The sequence below is a fragment of the Paroedura picta genome, chromosome 1 (genome assembly GCF_049243985.1).
Source record: "Paroedura picta isolate Pp20150507F chromosome 1, Ppicta_v3.0, whole genome shotgun sequence".
In the NCBI taxonomy this organism is placed as follows: domain Eukaryota; kingdom Metazoa; phylum Chordata; class Lepidosauria; order Squamata; family Gekkonidae; genus Paroedura; species Paroedura picta.
The window spans coordinates 112,049,277-112,070,503 of NC_135369.1; the positions used below are offsets into that span (position 1 = coordinate 112,049,277).

Sequence of the window (21,227 nt, forward strand, 5' to 3'; positions counted from 1 at the left end):
GAGGGTCATATAAGAGCTTATTGTCCAAAATTAGAGAAGGGAAATTCTCAAATATCACCCACATTGTCAAGACTGAAAAGGGCTGAGGCAACCATAGATACCCCAGTGACAGACTCTGAGTCACAGGAGGCACAAACAGGCAGATCAGCAAGGGTCCGGCAACTCTGGAATAAATATTTAGAGCCTATCAATATATAAGGCAATCAAGTAACTGGCTGAAGTGACACAGGGGCTGATGTGATTTTGCTCAAGCCTGGAATGGTAAACAAAGTATTTGACAGGAAGCCCCTACAAAATTAAAGGCATAGGTGGCCCAGACCCATTGTATCTGTGAGACTTCCTCCCCCATTATGTCCTCCAAAGGATGCTAAGACCTAACCACAGTGATCCATGTGACAGTCACCTCTAGACCGGACTTCTATAACTAGCTGTATGCTGGCCTTCCTTTATCCCTGACCCAGAAACTGCAATTGGTCCAGAATGCAGCTTCCCGTGTCCTCACAGGAACACCTTGGAACAGTGGTCCCCAACCACCGGTCCGGGGACCGGTCCTGGTCCGTGGATCAGTCAGTACCGGGCCGTGGCTCCTCCTTGTCCTCCTCCCTGGATGCTGCCCTGCCACTCTGCCGCCGGCCCACCTTTTGCACTCTCCGGAAGATGCCATGCCTCGGGCTCCCCCTCGGCATGGCACTGCACAGCTGCTGCTGGCAGCGCCCCCCAGTGGGCGGCGGGAAGCCAGGAGCACCAGCGGGAAAGCAAGTGGAGCAGGGGCTCAGGCAGCAGCGGTGACATCCCTCAGCAAAAGACTACCCCTCCCCCGGGCCTCAGTAAAATTATCAAGTGTTGACCGATCCCCGGTGATAAAAAGGTTGGGGACCACTGCCTTGGAAGACTCATATTCAGCCTTTGCTCTGTCAGCTGCACTGGCTTCCAACTGAATTCCAGATCATGTTTAAGATATATGGTACTTAAGGAAACTAATTACCTTTCTCAAAATAATTTTAAGTTACATGCATTTGAACTTAATTATGGGCTAACTGGTTTTATTATATCTAACCTGCAATGACTTCGTTCTTTGAGAAAGGTGAGCAGGAAATATATTAAACTGTACTGGAGAGATACATGGTGATATTAGAAATGCATTGCACATAATTTAAATTGGTATCTTGTCCTATTAAATTTTTGTTATGCTCAGCTCTAAGTGGCCTTTTAAAGGATTTATTATTTTTATAGATACTAAGCTTTCACAGCAAAATGAAAATATTCACCAATATGAACAACTTTGAATAGATAACACTGCATACCCCCAAGACATAAATACCCTTTGTTTAGAAAAGAAAGTGAACCCAAACATTTTGAACAACATTGCTAAACAGCTGGAATTGTGTGTGTGTGTCTAAAATGCCTTGGAAGTGACTATGCTCTGTGGATTTTCTGGCCAAGTGTCTTACCTAAGATAGCAAAACTGTGAGTAGGAAAAATAAAATGCTTTGTTAAATCCTCTGAGAACCTACCATATGGTACTTAAGTTTAAACAGTGCCTCATTCATGACTTAAAATACAGAAATCTACATTTCAGTTTTTAAAAAGCGTACAAGTCTGCATGAGATTTGTAAACACAGTAGAAAGTTTTTATTCATACATTACTATATGTGAACAAGCTAGATTTTTTTTGAAAATTTAGGCATCATTAGTATTGTTATGAGATTTCTTACCAAATGTTAATCAAAAATAAAACCAATAAGATATATTTTCAGGGAACAGGTTTAGTTAAACTTCAAGGCACTAGCAGATAATCTTTATCATAAATAATTTGGAAAACCATCTTATCCTAGAATAGTTCAGAAAACAACCCAAATTTCTTTCCTTCTGTTACCCAGCAGACAAGAAGGGTATGGGAAGTGTGTCACTAATGATGGTCTTAAAATTACTTGTGCAGGAACAAGTACTGGCTACAGCAATATCAGGAAAGGAAATTTAATTCCATTGCCATTTTACTGGCTATGAAAATACAAAGGCAATAAAAGAGGAAAAATTAAATACAATTTTTAAAAATCCTGTTGTTAACAGTAATTGTATCCAAATGCACTCATCCACAGTCAATCCAATAGAGCCAGTTTGTACATGGTCACATCTACAGTGTCCCGTGATAAGAGGAAAAGAAAATGCTTTAAACAGAAAGCTGGTATGGGGAGGGGTGGTTAAAAATGACAGAGAAACAGGGTATTTGAATAGGAGTCATGTATAGATAGGGAGAATTTTGAATGGTTGGAAAGATGAGGATAGCTTCAGCAAACAGATGAAAATGAAGGAAAGTAAGAACAGCAATAGGTAACCAGGTTAAGCCATGGTAGTAAGGGAAGGGTGAGTGCAGACCAAGTGGGAAAACTGAGCATTTATTCATTCATTTAGTTAGAATATGTATACACCTGGGTAACCTATGGAGGACAGGTGAGGGGCAATCTGCAAGTGTCACTGTGCAGTGGTGGTATAATAACAATAAAAGGACTAGCTAGATGACATGCTAGACCATGACTAGATCTTTCTAGCATTTAAAAACTGAAATAGCAGCCACATGAGGTCCCAAATCAGACTGGGGCCATGACACAGCAAGATGTAATTCTTCCATTCCCATACCGTTTCACACACAAACTCATTCTGAATTCTAATTAATGATGGATTAGAATTCTTCTTGGAAGGGAAGGCAGTATGGTATAATAGTCCATTCTCATTAAGCAAGACCTTTACTTGAGATTGTGACAGAGAGGTGGCATTATGCTTTGACCAGTGGTCTTATTTGACTCATGAAATGGCAGATTATGCTGGGCAAAAATAAGTATGGTTTGCAATACACAACTGAGAATTTTTTTTTCAACCCATACAAAGTTCCAAATCCTGGTTTTCCATCTGGGTATTAATTCTGCAGCTGACTTGTTCTGGTCATGAGAACTGAAATGTATGTCGCTCACTTTTTTCATCACTGACAATTTATAAATTATTTTTCCAATCAAAGAACATTTCAGAGAACACTCAACAAATTTTGGTCTCAGAAGACAACACCAATAAAAAAGTTCACCTTCTAAGAAGTCAAATAGACTAGCCTTATTAGCCTTGCAGTTTAATCAGACCTAGTCTTGCCAACAAAGCCCTCCCTTCCACACTGTTAGCAGGCAGACCATTCCACTCCACTCACTGATGGGCAGTTGATCTCAGGGCCCTGCTGGACCTACAGCAATTCCACAAGGCCTGCAACATGGAGCTCTTCCACCAGGCTTCTGGTTGAGACTAGTGAACCAACTACCAAACAGAGCCCTGAGTTTCCTCCCACCATCAGTTGCCCCCACAGAAGAAAAACTGAGATAAAATGTTCTATTGCTGAATGTCAATTTGGAAACGGTTATTTGACACAAGCTCCTATTGTTAAAAATGTCTATTAAATTCAACTATGTCATTGTACTGTTTCTAAAGTAGCATTCAATGTAAACCGCCCTGAGTCACAAGGGAGGGTGGTACATAAATAAAATACAACAAAATAATAATACAGTTTTTCCCAAGAAGGACAGGAGCACGGATGTCAATCTCCAGGAGACTCCTTGACATATAGATTAAATCATGTGAGAACATGAAGTTGACTCACTAAGGCTGATTCCACACTGGTAGCACTGCTCCAAGCAGCCGCCAGTGCATTGTGGCAAAGCTGTATGCAGGTCTGCCACTGAAATGTGTCCCTCTGGGAGGATGCAGCCATGGCAGAAAGGTTCCACTGTATTGGGGTCAGCGGGTGGGGGGGGTATGCAGGAAGGTAGGATTGTATGTGAATGGAATCCCACATTCCTGCCAAGCAAAAAACAAATGCCCCCATTCAGTCCCGTGGTGTGGCAAAGTGCCCCAAAGCCAAGTAGGCTTTTTTTAGCCCCCTCAGAGCCTCCATAGGCCCCCACTTTGAAAAAGGGAACATAGATTCTTCTGTATTCCCTTTGGGTGGGGCAAATGAAAGCCTGACCCTTGGCAGGCCCAGGACAAGGCTGTCCTGTCCTGTCCTGTCCAGTAATAAAAGTCAAATAAAAACCTGTCCATAGAAATGTAATCTAAAAAGGCAGGAAAGAAAAAAGAGAGGTAAGGAGAAAAATGTTTAAAACTCCACTTTACATTGAAAGAGTGGAAACAGTTGTTTTCAAATGTACTGGAAAGAGGGGGGGGGGGAAGCCAAAAACCAAGAAGACAAAAGTGATTGCTACTAACTAGAAATATTCCTAACCTTCCAGGCCCCCAAAAGGACAATTTCATCAGTTGTTGTTGTTTTTTTAAAGAACCCAAAGGAGGATGGACACAAAAAATAGTAGACTTGTTCTTTAAAAAGAGAACATCGGATAACTCTAAATAAAGATAACAGTAGACATGCAGGACAGAGGCCTTGATGAGCATGTTAGAAATAAGAACCACACCTTCTAGGCCAACAGGGGCTATATTCCACATTAAGACGGGGCCTGAGCCTGACAAGAAATGAATAGCCTCAGAAGCTGCTATTGGCTCCACTTGGAAACTTACCTGTATCTGTCATTATTTGTAAGTTTGCTGACAAAGCAAATAGCGGCTCCCTGGGGCCATTTCAGTTCCTAAAAACAGCATGGGGGAAAGCTGAGGCCCTTTTCCCCATACCCACCATGATCAGAATATGGCCTCCATGTGCCTAGGACACATGGAACTCACAGGACACAAGTGGTAAAAACTCTTTGTGGAGGTCTATGATGTATATCCATTTTTTGGAATGTGCAATGAAAAAAATTTCAAAAATATCAAACAGGGAGAAAAAGATTGTTGAATATAACCAAACGATTCTTTCACTGGTGAAAAAGGGAGGAGATCCCTTTTGATTATAAAAAGACTGTGTTGGGGGTTATGAAAGTGCATTAAGAAAAGCCATGTGAGATGGTACTACCATGATTGTGGAAATTACTACAACATAATATACTTGCATGCTGCCAGTTCCCATGATATTTGGCTTATGAGTTCACATGCACACTCCTATAGAGAAAGCTGGGCAGTGAAAATGACTGTAAATCAGTTATGGGCAAGCACACATTGCTATTATACAAATATATCAATTATTTTCCAGTGCATGATTCAACAGAGAAGCTGATTAGAGGACGAGGCTGGAAGGAATGAAAGGCACTCCTTTGTATTTTGTTTTTGTACATGAAACATCTGTGTAATAGGGCAATGCTGAAGCACAAGCTGTACCTAAAGTCAATTCTTTTTGACTCCAACTAGAACACAAACTGGACAAGCATCTAAAAAACACAGATGGGACAGTTTTTAAAGTGAAGTCATCATTGCCTTGGAAATATTTTTACAATTTAAAAGAAAGATCAAGAAACAGAATGTTCTCCACAGGAGGAGCAAGGATCATTCAAACCCTTCAACTGTGATTCAGATTTGGTGACAGGGCATGGCTAGGATAAAAAAGCAAGGTCTGCCATATTACAATGAATCTCATTTGTAAAATAGGATAAATTTATTACTATATTCATGAAAACAACTGCAGCTATCACTAATTGAGATTAATTTATTTGGCTAATTAATGTAGCGATGCAAACATTATACAACTGAACTGATCTCTGTAAGTATTAGAGATTGTCACTATTTTTGTAAATTTAGCATTGTGGCTTGTAACAGCCATGTGAGTGGCAGAGATTCATGTAACTGTTTTTGGTCAAGAAAGCAGTGGGAAACATAATAAGTAGTGATGTATTAGTGTGTGTGTTTGTGTGAAACATGAGAATCCACTATATTTATGAAAGCTAAAACTCCACAGTTGTCAGAAATTATTCCTTTGTTCTGCAGTTCTTCATAATTTTATTTTATTCCTCAATCCCTCCACAAGCGCTGCTAGAAATGGCGGAAGAGAGCAACGCACTTTACACACGATGTTCTTCCACCTGTCAATCCCCAACTAGCGCTTTAAAATGGAGGATGTAGCTGGCTGGTTACTGCCCAGATGCTGGATGATGGTGACATCATAGAGGGGCCAGGATATAAGGACTAAAGGAAAGAATTTCACTATATTTAATGAGTGCAGAAATGCCCACTGTAAGAGGGCTAAATGAAGAGGGAGAAATGCCAGAATTTAGTGTCACTATCCTGAAGATAAAATGATAGTACATCCCTCCCACAGAATTTCAGTAGTGATAAATGTAAAAGTTCTGCATTTAGGCAGAGAAAATCAAACACATCATTATAAAATGGGGGAGACTTTTCTTGGCAGTAGTAGGTATGAAAAAAACTTAGTGATTTTAGTAGACCATACACTGAACACGAGTCTAAAATGTGACTTGGTAGCCAAAATGGCACACAAGATTTGGGACTGTATCAAAAATAGAACAGTGTCCAGACTGCACAAGGTGATGGTAACACTTTGCTCTGATTAGACCTCACTTAGAACACTGTGTTCAGTTTTGGGCACCACAACTAAGACAGTTGCAGACAATTTGGAGTGTGTCCAGAGGAGGACAACAAAGATGGTGGAGCTGCCACATCTGTGCGTTTGCGCCTGCCTGAGCACTGGCGCCCATGCCTCCCTCCCCCCCCCCCCAGTCCCTGGCCCAAAAAAGGTCGGGGATCACTGCCCTAGAGGGTCGGACCAGAAACAGTGGGTTGAAATTAATGCACAAAAGGTTTTTGCTAAACAGCTGAAAGAAATTCTGACAGAGCAGTTCCTCAGTGGGACAGGCGTCCTCGGAAAGTGATGGGTTCTCTATCTTTGGAAGTTTTCAAGCAGAGGCTATATAGCTATCTGGCATAAATGCTGATTCTGTGAACATAGGCAGATTGTGAGTGGGTGAGCAGGAAGAGTTGTGTCAGTGCTTTGCTCTTGCGGCTCTTTTTTACATGCCCAGGGAAATGCCAATCAACAGTTTGGGATCAGGAGGCTAAATTTTTTTTTTTTGTGGTGGGCATCATTTGGGCATGGTCACTGTGGGTTGATAGGTAGTTGTAAGTCTCCTGCATTGTGCAGGAAGTTGGACTACGTACCCAGGAGGTACCTTATAACTCCATGAGTCTATGACTGGTTGGGGGAAAATCTTTCACATGGAAGCTTTGCTTGCAGATGAAATAATAGCTATCTTTTAAGTCACAACAAAGGACATTTTTCTTATCCCTAGATTTAAAATAAAAGCCCTGCTAGCTCCACAAGTCCTGCTCAGAACTTTGACTGTATTTTACTTTAAAAATTCTCTGTGTAAAAATAGTCTTGGAGTGTCTTTTTTTAATTTAAAGTTATGGTCATAATAATTTGTTCATCACTACAGCTAAAGTGTGGTTTTCCTTCATAGTTTATTTGTCATTTTTCTCAATTTCTCTGCCTGGATCCAATGCTGTCTCTAGAGCTACTTCATAAGTAGGAAAGACAGAAAATTCAAAATTCAGTGATTTGCTAGCTTCGATAGAACCTTGTAGGCTGCTCTCTTCCTTTATGCTATCTTCTATGTATCTGGTCTGAAAGCAAGCCGAGATAAATTGTAAACCATATAACATGATGAATCAGTCACAACATCTTTCTCCATTTTCATTAGCTTTACCACAGAGAAAATAATTGTGTGAACTTGGCTAAGATTAAAGCTCAGACACTGTTGCATACCATGCTAAAGCAGTTCTATGGACACTACACATTTGTTAATATCTGCTCATTAAAATATTTAACATCTACTTGTAAGAATGAAACACATATGTGCTTTAAAATACTTGCATTTTACAGATAAATATCAAATGACATTTTGCATTATGCATAACATTCTTATATATCAGCATCAGCATAGGAAGTCTATAACCGTTTCTCATTGTTGATATTAACTGAACATGAAGAGGTTCAACTAGATCATCCAATACATTTCACCCCCAAATAGTGCATGATTATTGCCTTGCGCGGGGTTATGTTCACATGTTCACCTTCCTCCAAAACCGGACACAGAGGGTAGGCGTAGGAGAGGAAGTATCGGGCCCTTACCGGCTCCCTTGTGGGGTCCCACAGGGCTCGGTGCTCTCTCCTACATTATTTAACATCTTTATGCGCCCTCTGGCTCAACTGGTACGGAGTTATGGGCTGGGTTGCCACCAGTACGCTGATGACACCCAGCTCTTTCTCCTCATGGATGGCCACCCGGATCCATTTGCCAGATGTTTGGAAGCCGTAGCTGGATGGCTCGAGCAGAGTCACCTGAAACTCAACCCCTCCAAGATGGAGGTTCTGTGGTTGGGCTGTAGGGGGGCAGATCAGGAAGCGCGCTTACCCTTTCTGGCCGGGACGCAACTTAATATCGCGTCTCAGGCCAGGAATTTAGGGGTGACCATTGATGCCTCACTAACACTCGAGGCACAGGTTAAACAGGTAGCTAGCCAGGCATTTTTCCATCTTTGCCAGGCTCAGCTACTAGTGCCCTATCTGTCCTCCGAACACCTGGCCACAGTGATCCATGCAATGGTCACCTCCAGACTAGATTTCTGTAATTCACTCTACACCGGCCTGCCTCTGGGCTTGATCCGGAAACTGCAACTCGTCCAAAATGCGGCTGCTAGAGTCCTCACAGCTACACCGTGGAGGGCTCACATCCAGCCAGTTCTGAGGCAGCTGCACTAGTTACTGGTCGCCTTCCGGATCAGGTTCAAGGTTTTGGTTCTGACCTTAAAGGCCATCCGTGGTTTAGGCCCAGCATATATGAGGGACCGCCTTTTGCCCTATATCCCGCGCAGGGCTTTACGCTCTGCGGGGGCTAACCTATTGGTCGTTCCCGGCCCCAAGGAAGCCCGCCTGGCCTCGACCAGGGCCAGGGCCTTCTCGGTCCTGGCCCCAACCTGGTGGAATGAGCTCCCGGAAGAGCTGAGGGTCCTGCGGAAATTACCAGCATTCTGCAGGACCTGTAAGACGGAGCTCTTCCGCCAGGCTTATAACTGAGGCCGGGCGGAAAGAAGATCAGCCCCCCACCTCACAAACTGGTGGTAGAGAGTGTCACCCCCCTCCGGTACTTGAGGATGAGGAGACCAAATAAGTAAGATTAAGCCATCGTTGTTGCTACTATTGTAAATTTATTGGATCTTATTGTTATTTTATGGTTTTAGGGGACGGGGTTATGTAAGCCACCTCGAGCCTTCGGGGGGAGGCAGGGTATAAGTACAATAATAATAATAATAATAATAATAATAATAATGATGATGTTAATAAGGATGCTGACAATTCAACATTTTAGCATGAAAATAGCCACAGCCAATTTTATTGAGAGTGGCTCAGCCTGGAAGCTGATAAGCCTTCTTGCGGTCCTCTGACCATACGGCAGCCCCATTTTAGCAGACCTCCATCCATGAGTCTGGCTGGCTCACACATCTGCTCTTCCCCAGATAATCCGGGCTGCAGCATGTGGGAGGTGGCACCAAGAGGCAACCCCGTTTGGTGGTTTTTGCTTCTGCTGGGTTTGCCTGCCACCTGGAAATGCAAGCCCACCAAACAGGCTCTGCATCCCCACAGCCCCTTAAGGGAGCTCCCAGCCTACTAGCGATGCCAGCACGCAAATTTGGTGACCCTAGACACCAGCTGTGACAATATTTTTAACAATTCCCCAAAACACCATAAACCACAACACAATTCCAACTTATAAAATGAAAGAAGGTGAGATTTCGCCACCGCGAAGGCCCCTCCCTTCTGCCACCACTACAGGTGGTGGGACTTGCAGTCCCAGCTCCGCCCAGCAGCATCCCTTCCAGTGCTCCTGTCCCTTGCCACAGCAAAAGCCCCTTCGCTGATTATCAGGTGCGTTTCTCAACAATGTATCTGTACATTGTAAATTATTATACTTAAATTATTTCTTTCTGTATTATCTTGCAGAGCTAAACAATTATGTTATTTATCATTGCTTTGTTTTACATATATGACATTAATGACAACCAAACTTTTACAAAAGAAAGTCAAAATGGAAAGAAGTTACTGTCTCATCACTAGATGGAAATTTTCATTCAGCTTTCACCAAGGGAATGGGGTCCCTTTCCCTTTTTTTGATTAATAAAAGTTTTTCAATCATTTTCTTCCTACTCCTTAACATCTACATTTAACATTATTAATTTCTCTCTGTTCAAATCGGAAAGGTCACAAAACAGGCTTACAGATCAGCTAATTGGGTGCAGGAAGAATCTCATTTCACAAATACTAGGGGTTCTGTCAGATTCAAATCTACTTTAAATATAATGTCTATTCTCTTAGTACAGAACTACTGGTTCTAATTCAACTGTCTGTCTTTGGAGTAAGACTTTAGAAATCTGTGATTGCATTCCATTCTGCTAAATAGCAATCTGTTGTGTCTATGGCTTCCAGCAGATAAGAGGCAGTAGGTATTCAAGTCAACTAACAATCCTCTTTTTTCAGCTTCTAATTGAGAACTAGATATAATGGAGATTTATTTTCAAGAGACGGAATTCCCCTAGCAGCTTAACAAGCGAGTAGTTACAGTGGTCTAGTTTTAGGCCAGGAAGTGTTTAATGTTCTCTACTCGCATACCTTCTTTTTGCTTTTAAAACTAGACCACCACACACCTTTTAAGCTAGTAAGGATTTGGAACCTGCCCATTTAAAATATTTTTCTCCATTATACTTTCTTTGCATAGATGCAAACTAAGGGGTACATCAGGGTTCAAGGCACCCCATTATTTCCCTGAAGGGGCATTGCCAGGCCCTGAAGAATTTCTCAACAGTCCCATCTAGAGATGAGCATTAATCAGCTGATGAAATAAAGCTTGTGAAAAATTTTGGGCACTGCGTGCTTTGCAAAATCAAGTTTGTGGCATGTCAACCAGCACAAACTTTCCACAAACTTTCCAGCAGTTCATGGTCATTCATGAATGGGTACATTTCCAGACAGACTGTCTCTGCTCAATCTTAATGTTTACCAAACTTCAAAGCAATGGGGGAAAGAACTTGGAAGACATTGATGTCTCTAGCTTGCACATGTTCCCCTCTATACATTTTTGAAACTCTGTCATTTCCCAAGAAAGCATTTTCCTGAGGGCACAATATATGAGAGGCCATAACTCAGACACCATAAATACAATCCTCACCAAACTTGGAGGACAGGTAGATGAAAGTCAGACAGAGATCCTTTGAGAGTTTGGTGTCCTTAGTCTCATCCTCTTCATTTACACAGAGGCTGCCAACTTTGTTTTCCTTTCCCTGGGACTTTGAGATATTTACTTTCACACAGTTGTACCCATCCACTGCTTTACCTCATTTTCCCCTTGGGATCTTTGGAACTTCTGCCTGAAGCTCCTCCTCTCAACCTGTGCATCACTGAGACCTACTGGTATTTAAGATGATTTGAGTATCTGAGAGTTTTAGGGGGGGGATGGAGAATATGGAAAGAGGCCCATGGCGCAAATACTGGAAGGTGATTTTAGTATCCTGGAACTTGCAATTTTAGGAAAAAATAAATGGAAGAGATGGGAATATTTCTCTTTTCAACCATTCATTTTGCATTTGTTTGGGGGAGGGGGCATGCAGAGATGAAGCTGGCTACCCAAATATGGAAAATAAGATGATTCTTCTGTTCTGGACATCAACCACACAAATGTATCCACATTTTCAGATCCACGTATCTTAGAAGTCAGTATTTACTCTGGATTCTGTTATTGTATATCATACTGAGTATCTGTAATGTACCTTTAAGCCCAGGTACGTGCCATCAGCTGAGGGGGTCTGCTTTTCCCACCTGGCCTCTCTTCCCACTCCCTTGTTGCTTCCCTCTGAAGTTGTACCTGTTATCTTTTATGGTTGGCACTATTTAGTGTTGTAAGGAATGCAAACAACCTTCTGGGTGCTAAGATGTTAGAAGTATCGTTTCCCTTGTTGGAATGCCTTTCTGATGGAATGCCTGTTGGTACACAAATCTTTGGAAGGGGGGCTGGGGCTGAGGATATACCTGTTCCAGAAATTCTCTATGAGGTGTCTTTAGGAATGTTTATCTGTAATGGCCATTTCCTGTAGTTACTCCCCAATACTCCCAAATAAAGCTACTTCTGACCCCTCACTGCAAAGAGCCCTGATTTTGTATTGGTGTTTTCATGGGCATGTATCCCATGGACATGTATTCATGGACGGTATCCAGTATGTAAGTGGTATAGTTAAGAATGTATATCAGATTGGGGAGACCACAGTTCAAATCTCCACTTAGCATCAAAGCATACTACATGAGCTTGGGCTAGCAGCACACTCACCCTAGTGTGAGGAAAAGGAGGGAGAGGAGGTATTTCTTTTCATACATGAATGAAGTATTTGTCTCCTCTACTCTTCCTTTGACTGAGATTCAGACTTACAAGTTGGAAAATATATTTTTAAAACTTCATGACAGTGTTGATGGCATATGGTACTTGGAAATTGCAAATAAATTAATATAGATTACTAAATATAAACTGAGGTCTATATCCCTGCTACTTTGGTCATTTTAGATGAAACCTTACATATAATCTGTAACTTTCTGTGTCTGAACTAAATATAACCTAGTCTATGTTTGGAAGAAGACCAGTATATATAGTTAGAAATGTATTTTAATTCATTAAAGCTAATTAAGAATACTGCCCCTTTGTTGATATAATAAAACTTTGTTTTTGCTCTGAATGGAAGCATTAATACTCAGAATGCCATTCTAACTAACTTGCTTTGATTCTAAATGCCTTGAAATTAAAAGGAAATTCAAATGTCATGATACATTTTGCATAGAATGGGTCGATAATCACAGTAAATTCATTTGCTAAAGAATGTCAAAGTTACAGTATTATATCATTTTTGTACTCAAAAGTCATGTATGGATTGTGTAGATATGATTTCATAGTTTTCAGCACATATATGGACAGAAACTACATCACATGGACTGATCTACATATTTCTCACTTACACGCAGAATATTTATAACATCTCAGCTAGCGTTAACTGAGCATTAGCTAAAGCTTTAAGCTATCACATTAGAAATTTAAGTTCTAACTGAGGACAAAATATTAACAATTGCACAATTGGTCATATATGCCCTAATTACTGAGGTTAACAGCTTGTATACACAATGATCCTTGAATAGATAAGCCTCCAAACAAATAAATCAGTGCACAGATAGCAGAGTAGCTGATGAACAGGCAGGACAGCAGACAAACTGGTAATAAACTAAGCAGATAAATTGGGATGAGCAGTCTGGGAACAACTCAGTTTTTATGCGAGCAACAAATTTCCCAAACTGAGGTTCTAAGCAAGAGTCTAATATGTATAACAATTCACACATTACAGACTACATAGGCTGTATCGGGATTCCTCATTCTGTTGTGCAGTAAGACATGTGTGCTGTGGGCTCCCCTCAACTCTCACACTCGTGTTGCCTGATTCAGATTGGGACCCCAACACACAAGCAGAAGGACCTTCCCCCCTCAGCAACACTTTCCCAATCTGAAATGGTCCGGGGGGGGGGGACCATTTATTTTATTTATTTAAATTTGCTTATTTGAGCATCAGAAAGTCCTCTGCAAAATATACTGGCTTTGCTATATGGCACAGTATTTGCTACACTCATCAACTTTGTATGGCAGCAAGTTATCACAGAAATTTTTCAAATCATGCTGTGCTGAATATGTGTAAATCTGAAGACCTGTAGACATGTTGATCCCATGACCGTGTGGCATTGACAGTCTAAACCCCCCCCAGTGTGAAAGGATTAAATCAGGCTGTGGAGAGAATTGGATTTACAGTTCATTTGTAAGTCCCATTCTCCTTCTCTCCATGCCTTTCTCTATCAACCAATCAGTTTGTCTTGAATGCCTATTCAAGCAGTAAGGCATGAAGGAGATCTAACAGGAAGGCACTGTGAAGTACTAGAGTTCAGCACTCCTGACATTGTTGGCCTGACAGTAGCACAGATTAAGAATGAGTTACCTCCCCCAAAAGAGGTGTTTTTCAAAGAGAGTCAAGACCTAAATTGCAAAAATGGAACTTAAAAACGGAATCAGGTACTAGCAGATAAACAAACAGAAAATGAAAGCAATAGCACAGCTATAATGTCAATGGTCTAACTTCCAAGCATTCTGTACAATTTTAACTATGGTTACACTTTCTGCCACACACACACGCCACAGACACACAAATGCATATACCTTTTTTGCTTTTAAAAAAAACATTTGCACTCTATGGATTGTTAAAACTCCTTGGAATTTTAAGAATATGTTTTTAAACTTCCATTCACCCAGCCAAATTAAACAAAGACTGACATGTTAGTCAAATCAAATTGAAAAGAACAGAAAATTGTCCTCTAGCCCTTATGCTTAACATTATGCCACATCAAGAAGGGTTAAGACTCTGCAGGAATCAGTTGAAGAACTGCCACATTATCCATCAAGAAGAAGAAATGGATCATTTCCCCTTTTTTCGGATAAATTCTCCAGCACTTTCATTAATAATAAATTGGATGTCAAAAACTGAAAGCTTTTTAATTATGCCTATTGAACAGCACAATGGCCAGTTTTATGTTTATTTTACTAACCAACTCTCTACAATTTACAGACGAAACTTGGAATGTGTAAAGTAAAACAAATACTTGTCTATGACCCGCTGGAACTGGGGCCATGTACTTTCTTGAGTCTCACAAATGTTACATGGTTACTAGGTTTTCTAACTTCTAGGTGGGGCCTGGAGATTTCCCAGAATTACAACCGATTTCCATATTTAAAAAATCAGTTTCCCTGGAGAAAATGGCTACTTGGGAAGGTGAACTCTATGGCACTATGGCTTCCTGAGGTCACTCCTTTCCCCAGATTCTACCCTCCTCAAGCTTCACCCACAATGATAAACTCAAATCTGGCTGGAAGTGCCAGCTAAGCTGATTGTCCAGGCCTTTGCTGAATGGTTTCTTAACATCGTGGGAGTAAAATTCAAATTCTAGGGAAGCAAACATTATCTTTATAACCCTCTTCACCCCATGCATAATTTGATAATTGCTCCTTTGCCACTCATAGGGCTATTGAGAGTTGGAGGAGGCTCTACCCATGTGTCTCAACAGTCAACAGCTTTTGTGGTTTTGGCTCCGCTTCTGTAGCAACTCCATACATTCTGCTGATCTGAGTTTGAGACTACCTTATTCCTGGCACTCTTCACTCTTGCCTTTTAGAGGATTTTCTATTCAGCAAGCTGGAACCAGTGTTCAAGCATGACTTCTTGAGCCGGGCTCTCAGAGGGTGTGGCATTGACATTCAGGAGCATGAATTGTTATTGCTGGGGAGGAATTCCAAAAGAGGCCAGAAGGGGTGTGGATCCTGCTTGTGCCTCTGAGCAGCCATTGTCACTCAGCCTTGACCTGTTCTTTCCACCAAGGAATACAAAGTATATGTCCCTCAGGCTGCAATCCCCTCTTCGTCAATGCCAACAGCTCCTTTCCAACTTGATTCCAGTTTGCCAGTGTCGTGTAGGCAGGGCTTATGGCTACTGGACACTCTCCTGGATATTTTGGGACACACTCTATCCAGATTGGTGCTACCACCCTTGCTAACAACAACATCCTGTCTCATGGTCATATTCAAAACTAGAAGTTCAATTCCTATGAGTCCTGCATTTACCCTCAAAACGGAGCAAAGCAGACGTTCAGAGCCATTTAAAGCTAACAGTTGAAGGGTGGCCACCCTTCTCAGCTACTAGGTTAAAATGGTGTAAATTGCAAACCCAACGAGCCAAAAGGTCTAGGAAATATTTGGTATGGGGGGGGTCCTCCAAACCTGGGTTGGGAAGCATGTTTGGGCCAAATTTGTAATAACTCTGAGGTCATTTACAGGTCTGTGCCCATCCGTACTCCTGATATAATTGTTACAGAAGTTACTCAAACATATATGGGAAAATGTAGTGAGTAAATAAGCAGGATATGATTCTCATTCAATGACAAACTTGTGTATTCCAGAACATTTTTTTGTGATTTTACTGGCAAGAAAGCTTAAGAAATACAAATCATTTTATACAGTAATCAGTGTACTTAAAACCATGCAGTTATTAAAAACTTTTGGATCTTATTAAATACAGGCTCCCTATCTTCCATAGGAAAAGGTACTTTTGGAGATTTAGCATTTCTACAACACTGTCTGCACAAGAAGATTCATAACATGTTGGCACGATGTCTAAAGTATAAAAACAAGAAACCAAGTGATTTAATAAAGAATGAAATTAAATAGAAATAACAGGGGTTTCAGTGCAAATGAACTGAAGCCAGAATCACTATGGTAACCATTAATTTTTAGTTTTCAGATTAATGAAAATCACAGGAATCAAAAGCAGTGAAGCCAGTTTTGTACAGCATTTAACAAGGTGGAACTATTTTTTGAAATACTATAAGAGCATTAGATATTAATTTCATGAAAGCACCATACAGTCCTAATTAGAGCTGAAAGGAAAATTCGCACACAATTGACATATTACTCTCATTTTAAATTTTTGGATTTTGGATTGTCCATGAACTGAGGAAGTTTTGTATGCATCCCTTCAAAGGAAGAGCATATGAGCACATGAATAGCAGCCCTGGGAATTCAACCAATAAGGCAGGACTACTGTAGCCTATATATAAAGGCCCTGGCTATTATATATCTTTAGTTGTTGTTGTTGGGAAATATCATTGGGCATGTCCAAGCAGAGGGGAAGTAGGTTGTTCCAGACTTTTATTAGAAGGAGGCCTCGCCAAGGCCTTATAACAGGTGTAGTCAAACTGCGGCCCTCCAGATGTCCATGGACTCCAATGGAGTCCATGGACATCTGGAGGGCCGCAGTTTGACTACCCCTGCCTTATAATATGCACCAAAAATAAACAGTTAAATCCATTCTGCTTGGTTGATTCAGACTGCCTACATTACACTGGCAATGAAGATGAGATTAGCCAGCATCTTCACACTCTGTAAGTAACAGTGCAGCCATGTTTGACACAGATTGACTTCCTATGGGATTATTAAAGAGTTTGATTTGGATATGGAGGATCGGGCTCAGTCTGCAGAAAGAATCTCTCAGTACTTCATTACCAATGATGTGACTAATGATAATACATATTTATTTACAGTCATTGGACAATAGATGATGTGACTAATTTAAAAAGTGGGCTGAGAGTGGAGCAAAGATTTATGACTTAATTAGATGCACCTGTAAAGCCCTTGGCCAAATGCTTTGAAGAACTGATTGAACTGTTATCAATCACTCATAACCACAAACCATTAGGGATTTCAAATATAACAGTCTTTCATGTCCACTTGGAATGTACATACTTGTTTTTGTAGCAGGATTACATCACCTCTCAAAGCATTTAGGTTTTTGGGGTATCTTGAATGCCATACTGAGGGATAGGCTGGTCTGTGTCCTCAATGATCAGCAGATTCAGAGACATTTACTGGCAGAATTCAGTTTACACTTTAAGAAAAAACAATGTTGCACCTACCTGTAACTGTTCTTCATTGAGTGGTTTTCTGTGAAGGGACACATGGAACTAAGCTTTCACAGGCCTGTTATAGAAAATACCTAGCACGCTTTTAAAAATGTTTTTATATACCAGGAGTGCTCCCCTTCCCTTCACAGATGAGGCTGATTTCCCACCCAAAAGTCACATGATGTGGAATGGGTGAGCACTACTCCCTCAGTTCTCCCTCTGCTGCTGTAGGAAGGTATCAGTCCATAAACATATGCCCCACAGTGGGGAAAGGAGCAGGGATTTTCATTAATCTGAAGACCACGCAATGAACAATTTGAGGTAAGTGCAACCTTGTTTTCATCTTTCTGGTTTCTGTGCAGTCCCACATGAGAGAGTAGTAAGATTTCTCACAATGGCTGTGAGCTTATACAGCAGAAAATAGATTGAAGCTCCATTCTACCCACAGCAAAATCTCTTCAGGGTGGGTGGAATGCCTGTCGAAGATGAGAAGATGGCTGGCTACAGAAGGCCCTGAGTGTGTGCTGTGCATCTGATATGGCCAGCCCCATGCCTCAAGGGGAGGGACCTGGAATGGCTGAGCTTGGCCCTTCCTACTTAAGTGGCTGCAGCCTCATGCTCAGTCTTTTCTCATCAGTGCAGCAGCAGAGCTTGCATTCCAGCCTCCCTCTCACAGCACATGGTTGGAGAGGCCTGCAGTTACCTTTGCTGGAACTTCCTGGGGGCAACCTCATCTTCTTCATTGAGAACATGTGTCAAGCGAGAAACTGTCATTGCAGGGTTCATGGCCTAGGTGATCTGTGAAGTAGGAGGAGGTGATTGAGTGGAGGGGGAGAATTCCACATCCTGGGAGGCATTCTTTCACACCCTCCACTTCTTTTGCCTTGGCCATCTGAATTCCTTGCCTCTTCAGGGTTGTGGGCTGAATGCATTGCTTAGCACCTGTCCTTCTACTGGTTTCAGTTCCCAGTTGGGGCACTGGGTAGCTTTACTTACCCAAATCAAATCAAACCCTTAACTGGCATTATTAACCAAACATAGATATATGTTAAGAGTGTGCTAGAATCATTCAAGCTAAAACTCAGATTTGCTATAAATATTTAGTATTTTTGAACAAGGTTAAATAAAACATTCTAGCAGTTGCTTTGGGTGTCTAGGAATTTTGATCACTCAATAGATATTGACGCAGTGTCATAGAATTATAAATGTCTACTCTCATTAGAGGTTTTATAATGTGGTCTCTGAGGAGGGTATGTCACCCACAGTGTAGCACTTTGCTTACCCTTTCCCACCTTTTTATCCTTTCCATGGGTCCTGGGCAAGGGACTTCAATGGCTGTGGACCAGGAAGGAGGAAAAGGGTCAGGTGGGTTTCCCTCTCATGGAGGCAGTTTCGTAGCTGCCCCTCCCTTTTATCCAGGCTGCCTGACACATTAAACAGGAATCATTCACATGTGCCAGCTTCAAAAGGGGCAGAGAACCCCCACTTTGGAGTTTTTAACTAGAAAGAAAATGTTCATGGCTGACCTGTGCAGGCACAGTCCCAATGTGGGGCTGCATAAGAATACAGATGATTAACAGTTATCGCCTCCTGGCGACCTACTTAGATATTATTGGTGAATACCATTAGGGATGTCTGAGCTGGGGGGGGAGGTTGTTCCTTTTTCCAGGTTGTTCTAAAATGGAGGTCTAGATAAGGCCTTATGATGTACATCATCAATAAATCCATTCTGCTTGGCTGATTCAGTCTTACACTGACCATAAGATCCACATTACACTGACCATAAGATCCAAGCTTTAGTCAGTGTAAAATGTCAGAGGGGAACAAAAGTAAAATTTTGTGCAGCCTACAAACATACAGCACTTATATCTAATATTCATGTATGGATCTATCCGCTACGTATCTATCAATTCTCCTTTTAAACCCATCTCTAGTAATGGCTACAACGGCCAGAATGCATTGTTAACCATGATCCGAATATGGGAAAGCAAAGATATCAGCCTTAATACAAAGCGCCGGCTAGTCAATGCCATTGACTTCCCTATAACAATCTATGGACGTGAAAGCTGGACCCTGAAGAAAGAATACAGGATGAAAATAGATGCTTTCGAATTATGGTGTTGGAGACAAATACTGCGAATACCATTGACAGCCAAAGTTACAAACAAGATAGTTTTAGAGAGGAGCAAACCAACTACGTCATTAGAAGGCAAGATATTACGGCTAAAGCTCACTTACATTGGACACATCATGTGATCAAACTCGTTTGATGCTCGGCATGGTCAACGGCAAAAGGAAACATGGTTGCCAAAGGATCCACTGGCTCAACATGATCAAAGCCGATACAGGGATAGAATCATAGAATCATAGAGTTGGAAGGGGCCATACAGGCCATCTAGTCCAACCCCCTGCTCAACGCAGGATTAGCCCTAAGCATCCTAAAGCATCCAAGAAAAGTGTGTATCCAACCTTTGCTTGAAGACTGCCAGTGAGGGGGAGCTCACCACCTCCTTAGGCAGCCTATTCCACTGCTGAACTACTCTGACTGTGAAAAACGTTTTCCTGATATCTAGCCTATACCGTTGTACTTGAAGTTTAAACCCATTACTGCGTGTCCTCTCCTCTGCAGCCATCAGAAACAGCATCCTGCCCTCCTCCAAGTGACAACCTTTCAAATACTTAAAGAGTGCTATCATGTCCACTCTCAACCTCCTTTTCTCCAGGCTGAACATTCCCAAGTCCCTCAACCTATCTTCATAGGTCTTGGTCCCTTGGCCCCAGATCATCTTCGTCGCTCTCCTCTGTACCCTTTCAATTTTATCCACGTCCTTCTTGAAGTGAGGCCTCCAGAACTGCACACAGTACTCCAGGTGTGGTCTGACCAGTGCCGTATACAATGGGACTATGACATCTTGTGATTTTGATGTGATGCCTCTGTTGATACAGCCCAAAATGGCATTTGCCTTTTTTACCACTGCATTTACCGCTGGATGACCATGAACCAACTAAAAGAAGCAGTCATTGACAGAAACATATGGCGAAAACTTTCCTATAGAATTGCAGAGGGTCGGACACAACTGAACAGATAAAATCATCCACATCATAATCCATGGCAGCATTATTGAGTGCCCCTGAGTTCTAATTTCTTCTTGTTTTTATCCACTTCCTCTGCCTCATACATCATTTTATACACTTCTAGCATGGTCCCATCCCCTCAGGTGTTTTTTTCATAACTGAATAGCCCTGATAAGTTTATAATGTAGTCAAAAGTCAAAGTCACAAGAAGCCCATGTAGGTAGCCAGAAACAAAAACCTTTAAAGCAGATGAGTGAACATGAAGTAGCAATAATCCTCAAAAGAGTATCCCCAAATATGTTCCTGGGTGTTGGGACCATTCATTTGGCCATTTGAACTCTTGTAAGCCTGATTGTTAAACTGTCACTGAGGAAAGATTTATGAAACCAGTGCAATGGTAACAGAGCAGGAGTATTTGATTCTCTAACTTCTGTTTTTAAGGGGACGATTAAAGCTACTTCATCTACTTTAAAGATTTATCCTCATACATTTCTTGTGACATTGACTTTTGATTGTGATTTACCATGTGCTCCGCCCTTTTTTGTGCCTAAAATGTATATCATAAACAAAATGTTTAATAATATAACAACAAGAAAGTCCAGTTTGCTAGATCAGGAAAAAATTCTGCCATTTTCCACTAATTTCCTCTTTATAAATGTTACCACACTAACCATGCCACTTCTAGGAAGGACATTATCTT

At 41.5% G+C, this 21,227-nt stretch overlaps 1 protein-coding gene across 7 annotated transcripts in view; it reads right to left on the minus strand.

Moving 5' to 3' along the window:
* The window catches only part of LAMA2 (laminin subunit alpha 2), a 606,483-nt gene that overhangs the window by 388,891 nt on the left and 196,365 nt on the right, over window positions 1-21,227 (minus strand). The gene's annotated exons all lie outside the window — the stretch shown is intronic.